Source organism: Chrysochloris asiatica, unplaced genomic scaffold, assembly GCF_000296735.1.
Source record: "Chrysochloris asiatica unplaced genomic scaffold, ChrAsi1.0 scaffold00219, whole genome shotgun sequence".
Lineage (NCBI taxonomy): Eukaryota > Metazoa > Chordata > Mammalia > Afrosoricida > Chrysochloridae > Chrysochloris > Chrysochloris asiatica.
Window position 1 is genome coordinate 716344 of NW_006408737.1, and position 7283 is coordinate 723626.

Below are 7283 nucleotides of genomic sequence, written 5' to 3' on the forward strand. Positions count from 1 at the left end.
AAAAGGAGTCCTGGTGTGGCACTGTTGGACAAGCACTGGACTGCAAGGTTGGTTTGAACTGCAAGGTCGGTGGTTCAGACTCACCAGTCTCTCCTTGGAAACCTTATGCAGGGCGCTATGAGTCGGAACCAACTCAACAGTACTTAACAACAACAACTAACAAAACGTGCCATAGGTGAGTGATTATAAAGAACCAAATGTATTTTCTCACAATTCAGGAGGCTAGAAGTCTGGGCCAACACTCGTCTGTCAGTTTGTCGTACTGTGGTGGCTTGTATGCTGCTATGATGTTGGAAGCTATGCCACCAATATTTTAAATGCCACCAGCAGCATCACCCATGGTGGTCAGGTTTCAGCAGCGCTTCCACACTAAGAAAGACTAAGAAGACAATGACACAGAAGACTTCTGAATGGTTAGTCACCTTCTGAATTGCAGCAGAACATTGTCAGATACAGTGCTGGAAGATGAAAACACTATGAATAGCTTCAGATTATTGTTTGATTTTGTGTAGGAAATGAACTCCTCAGGTAAGGAAGGCACTCAAAATACGCATGGAGAACACGAGTTGACCTTAATGATGTGAATAGAGCAAATCTTATGGGACCTATATTTACTGATGGGGGTCAACTCAAATTGAGATGAAACAGCTGCAAACATCTATTCATGATAGGAACATGGAATGTATGAAGTATTAATCTAGGAAAATTGAAAGTTATCTACAATGAAATGGAATACATAAAGATTGATATTCTAGGCATTAGTGAGTTGAAATGGACTGGTGTTGGCCATTTTGAATCAGATAATCATATGACAAACTGAAGAGGAATGGTATCACATTCACTGTCAAAAAGAACACTTCAAGATCTATCTTGAAGTACAATGCTATTTGTGATAGGATAGTATCTAGGTGCCTACAAGGAAGACCAGTTAATACCATTATTATTCAACTTTATGCACCAACCACTAAAACAGGTGACAATGAAATGCTACCAACTTCTTCAGTCATTGACCAAACATTCAATTAAGGTGCATTGGTAATTACTGGTGAACAGAATGCAAAAGTTGGAAACAAAGAGGAAGGATCAGTAGTTGGAAAATAAGGCCTTGGTGATAGAAATAATGCTGGAGCTCACATGATAGAATTTTGCAAGACCAATGATTTATTCATTGCCAATACATTTTTTTTTTTCAACAACTAAAAGGTGATTTTACACATGATCCTCATTAAATGGAATACACAGGAATCAAACTGACTGTATCTGTGGAAAGACATGATGGATAAATTCAATATTACCAGCCAAAACAAGGCCAGGAGCTAATGGTGGAATAAACTATCAATTGCTCATATGCAAGTTCAAGCTGAAGCTGAAGAAAATTAAAACAAGTTCACGGGAGCCAAAATGTGAGATAGAATATATACACCTAAATTTAGAGACCATCTCAAGAAGAGATTTGATACATTAGACACTAATGACCAAAGACCAGAAAAGCTGTGGGATGACATCAAGAACACCATACAGGAAGAAAGCAAAAAGTCAATGAAAAGACAGGAAAGAAAGAAAAGACCAAAATGGATGTCAGAAGAGACTCTGGAATTTGCTCTCCAGTGTAGAAATGCTAAAGTGAATGCAAAAAATGAGGAAATAAAAGAGGTGAACAGAAAATTTCAACGGGTAGCTCTGGAGAAAACAAAGTAAAATATTATAATGAACTATGCAAAGACCTGGAGTTAGAAAACCAAAACAAAAGAACATGCTCAGAATTTCTTAGGCTGAAAGAACTGAAGAAAAAAAAAATCAAGACTTGACTTGTAATATTGAAGGACTCCATGGGTAAAATGGAGTCCTGATGTGACACTATAGGATCAGCACTAGACTACGAACTACAAGGTCTATGGTTCAAACTCACCAACGGTTCCTCAGAAATGCCATACAGGGTCACTATGAGATGGAACCAACTTCACAGCACAACAACAACAACTACTGACAAAATACTGAGAGGCAGAAAGCATCAAAAGTATATGGAAGAAATACACAGAACCACTGTAACAAAATTAAATGGTCAATGTTCAACCATTTTAAGAGGTAGCATATGATCAAGAACTGATAATATTAAAGGAAAAAGTCCAATCAGCACTGAAGTCATTGATAAAACACAAAGCTCCAAGAATTGATGAAATGTAAATTTAAGTCTTTCAACAAAGTGATGCAGCACTGGAGGCACTCATTCATCAATGTCAAGAAATTTGGAAGAGATCCCTGGTTGTGGCCATTCCAAAGAAAAATGACCCAACAAAATATGAAATCATAGAACAGCATCACTAATATCACATGCAAGTAAATGTTTGCTGAAGATAATTCAAAAATGGTTGCAGCAGTACTTTGACAGGGGACTGTCTGAAATTCAAGCCGAAGTCAGAAGAGGATGTGGAACAAGGAGATTTTATTGCTGATGTCAGATGGTTCTTGGCTGAAAGCAGAGAATATCAGAAAGATGTTTACCTGTGCTTTATTGACTATGCAAAGGCTTTAGACTGCATGGATCATGACAAACTATGGATACCATTGTGAAGAGTGGATTTCCCAGAACACTTAATTGTGCTCATGAGGAATCTGTAGACAACCAAAAGGCAGTTGTTCGAACAGAACCAACGGGATACTGAATCAGGAAAGGTGTATGTTAGGGTTGTATCCTTTCACCATACTTATTAGATCTGTATGCTGAGCAAATAATCTGAGAAACTGGATTATATGAAGAAGAATGTGGCATCAGGATTGAAGGAAGATTCATTAACAACTTGCGATATGTAGATGATACAACTGTGCTTGATGGAAGCGAAGAGGACTTAAAAAAGACTACATACTTCAGTAAGGATTGCACCAGAATGTAAAGAAAATAAAAACCCTCACCACTGGACCAATAAATAACATCAAGATAAATGGAGAAAATATTAAAGTTGTCAAAGACTGTATTTTGCTTAGATCCACAATCAACACTCATGGACGCAGCAATCAAAATATCAAATGATATATTATTGCATTAGACAAATCTTCTGCAAAAGATCTTTTTAAACTGCTAAACAGCAAAGACATCAGTTTGAGGTCTAAAGACATCAATTTGTGCCTGACTCAAGCCACGGTATTTTTCAGTTGCCTCATATGCATGTGAAAGTTGGACCATGAATCAGGTAAACTGGAGAAGAATTTACGTATTTGAATTATGGTTCTGGAGAAGAATATTAAAAGTACCATGAACTGACAGAAAAAAACAAGCAAATCTGTGGAAGAAATGCAACCAGAATGTTCCTTAGAAGCCAGGATGAGGAGACTTCATCTCTCAGACTTCAGACATGTTATCAGTCCCTGGAGGAGGTCATCATGCTTAGTGAAGTGGACAGTCAGTGAAAAAGATGAAGGCCTCCAATGACATGAATTGACACAGTGGCAGTAGCAGTGGGCTCAAGTGTAACAACAATTGTGTGGTTGGCGCAGGACCGGGCAGTGTTTTCTTCTGTTGTGCATGGTGTTGCTGTGAGTCAGAAGCTACTCTCTAGCATCTAACAGAAGTCTGATTTCAGGGATGGCTGGCTGTATTAGGAGGTCCTTCCTTGTTTATTTCACTTTCTAGTACCTGCCAGCAATCCTTGGCACTTCTGCGCTTGTAGGTGCCTCTGTCTCCATCATTTGTCTTCCTCTGTCCCCTGTGTGTGTGTCTGTCTATTTTGATTGTTTTATAACTCTTATGTGATTAGGTTGAAGACATACCCTACTCTGATAATAGTAGCATTAACGTAACAAAGGAAAATCCTATTTCAAAACAGAGCCATGCTTACAGGTTACAGGGGATAGGATTAGTGCCCTCCCTCAACTTGGTTCCAACTCATGGCAACTCTATATAGAGTTTCCAAGGAGCAGCTGGTGAGTTTGAACTGCCGACCTTGCAGTTCAAACCGACCTTTCAGTCTACTGCTTATTGCACAGTACCACACCAGGGAAGGGAACACAATTCATTCTGCAACGGTCTTCTTATCAGAATCAGGAACTTACACAAAATCCAGTATGGGTAAGAAAATTGGCCAAGCTGGGAGGGCTAAGAGACACTTCACAGATAAGTCACATGAGGTCAAAGGAGTTAAGAATTGAGGTAGCTGGGCAGGTCTGAACTCACTCTTTTATTAGTTCTGGGATAGTGACGTCTGTCTCAGGCCTATAGGCTTTGGCTCATTCTTTTGGAGCCTAAAAAGCTAGGATCTTGGTCCAGTCATGGGTGAAACTGAGATGGAAGTGTGGTGGTGGTGGTTGTGTGCCTTATAGTCACTTCTGACTCATAGCGACCCTGCATAGTATTTCTGAGGCTGTAAATCTTTATGGGAATAGAAAGCCTCATCTTTCTTTCTTGGAGCAGCTGGCAGATTTGAACTTCTGACCTTACAGTTAGCAGCCCAGCTGGTAACCCTTATGCTACCAGACGTGTAGGATAAGGAAAAAGCTTCACGTCAAAACTGAAGTGGGTGAGCATAGACTTGCAACTGGGAACTCTGATCTGCCAGCCCAGCTCTGGCCAGAAGTTCAGGCCCTGCGACTGGTAGCTGAAACTGAAGTTGGAGCTACAATTGGAGCCGAGAGGCTCCAGCCTAGATCTCAACTACCAAGAGACATTAAGAAAGCTTCTACATTCCCAAGGCCACCGCTCCAGACCAGGCCTCCATGATCATTCTCCTGGACTTCAAACCCTGACTCTCACTTTATAGCCCACTCCCCCATGGTCTGAAGGAAACTGTGGATGACAAAAAGGGGGATGGAGAGTGGTCACCCTGTAAAAGTCAGAAGGAAGAACCCCTCCACAAAACACCATATATGGTTTTTCCTACCTCTAATTTGTACTCCACAGAGTAGCCAAAAATGTCTTAATAAGACATCAATCTGAGCATGAATCTTGCCTATGGCTAAAGTTGGTCAGAGAATTCCCATTGACGCTAGCAAGAAATTCACACTCCTGAACACAGCTTACGGAGTCCTGGTGTGGCGCTGTGGGCTAATGCATCAGACTGCAAAGTCATTTGAACTGCAAGGTCGGCGGCTCAAGCACACCAGGCACTCCTTGGAAACCCTATACAGGGTCGCTATGGGTCGGAATCGACTCGATGGCACTTAAAAACAACAACAACAAACACAGTTTACAATCCTACCAACGCCACCACCACACCAGGCACATCATCCACATTCTAAAGTCCCAGTTATACGGACCTTCTCATTCAGGGCCCCAAACTCAGGGCTTCCATTCTTATCATTCTCTCTGCTCCCCTCCTGGCTTCCTTCAACTGGTAACTCATTCATTCATTTGTTCATTCACTAGTCACTCAGAAAATATTTACTAACCATCTATTACTAAAGACTAGCTTGTAATAGCTACATTTTGATAAGAATTATACTAATACTGACTTTTTTTTTCAGCAAGGAAGTATTTTTAATGAGGTTCACTAAGTCAGTTGAATCCTTTGATCAATTTTCTATTCAAGTGGTAAATTACCTTCTTTCCCCTCCCCATTTCAATTTTATTAGAATTATTTTTATTGGTATCAATTATTTAACAATTTTGAAATGACCCTTTGGTTTATGATCAATTTTGGCTCATGTCATGAGTTATAATAAGAGCTTGTGCCACTCTTGAGATTTCTTTCATGGTAATTATTTCTACCAGAAAATGTTTCCTGAGCCAACTTTTGCAGATTTAAATTTTATCAGATTTGATTCTGCTGTCAATTTTTTGTCAATAACATATTTTACCAGGTGCAGTCTTAGCTGTTGCCAATTTTGCTTTGTGTTAATTATTTCTACCAATTTTCATTTTTTTCTTTGGATTCTTTTTTTGTGTGCATTTTATCATATTACTGTTGCTGCTGGTAGGTGCCACTGACTCATGGTGATCCCACGTACAATGGAATAAAATGTTGCCTGGTTCTACCCATCTCATGACCATCTGTGGATTGGACCATTGTGATTTGCAGGATTTTTACAAACTGATTTTTGGAAATAGATTACCAGGTTTTTCTTCCTAGTTCCTCTTACTTCAACAGAAACTCCTTCAACAGAAACTTTGTTGAAGCCTGTTCAATACCTTAGTCACTGGCATACCAGGGGTGGCTATACATGAGACGCATTGGCTGAGAATCAAACCTAGGTCTCCCTCACAGAAGGCAAGAATTCTATCAGGTGATAATCTCATGTATAAAGTAAATTTTAGCATTGAGCTAATAAAGTATTCTTGGGGTAAAATGGCAGATCAGCTTTACACCAGGTCAGAACAGGGTACTTGAGGGAACCCTGACCATTACCACCCAGAACCCTGGCCACTGCCAAGAAAATACCTAGCAGATGGTGAGAGCAGCTGCCTGAAGGTGGTGGTCTTTGATCAACATATAAAGAAATGAGGTACAGCTCTGAGGTCCAATGTCACACGGGATACAGCCTCTGCCAAGTCCCAAACTTTGTACTCAGATAGTGTCTCAGAGTTACTCAGCTGACAGAGGAAGAACGGACACTTCTCTGGGTTTGTTTCCTCTAGGCCTTTGTTTCCCCATCCATAAAAGGAGTAACTAAGCAGGGTACTATGAGGCTTGAGGCTATGACTTGCTGGACTCCATGGTTTGAACCTGTTCTAGGGGTTCTCTCTGCCTCCTAGTTGAGATTCTACCTGAATGTCAGGGACCATCCATCTGAATTCAACTGTGACAAGTATGGAGGGGTGTTCTTACCTGGGAACTCTGCTTATCCTGACCCCAGGAGGCCCCCAAACATGAATGAAACCTTATAAGCAGGTCCTTCTCCTGCCTTGGTTTCATTCCCCATCAATTGTCAGGTCTCCACACATAGTATCACTAGACATCAGAAAACCAGCAGTCCTTGAGGTGTACATGGGGAAACCTATACCCAGAGAGGGAAGAGGGACCTGCCTAAGGATACAAGTTGGTGACAGATCCTAGATATGAATCCAGTTCTTCTGTCTGTCCCACGCCATTGCTTATGGACAGACTACTCAGCCTTGTTTGCACATGAGCAGCTGCTAAAACAAGCTTCTGTCCAGGCCAGCGCTGATCCTACAGTACCATACCAGGACTTCACTTTCCCTCCTACTCTTCCCCCAAACCCCAGAGAAGGTTTGGGAATTTGCACTAATCATATGCAAGACTGTTGGGAGCCTAACCTATTGAAACATCAATAGACTTAAAAAGGAGCCCACGGTCATCCCATTGCATAGAGCAGCAGAGGCAGGACTTGAACTG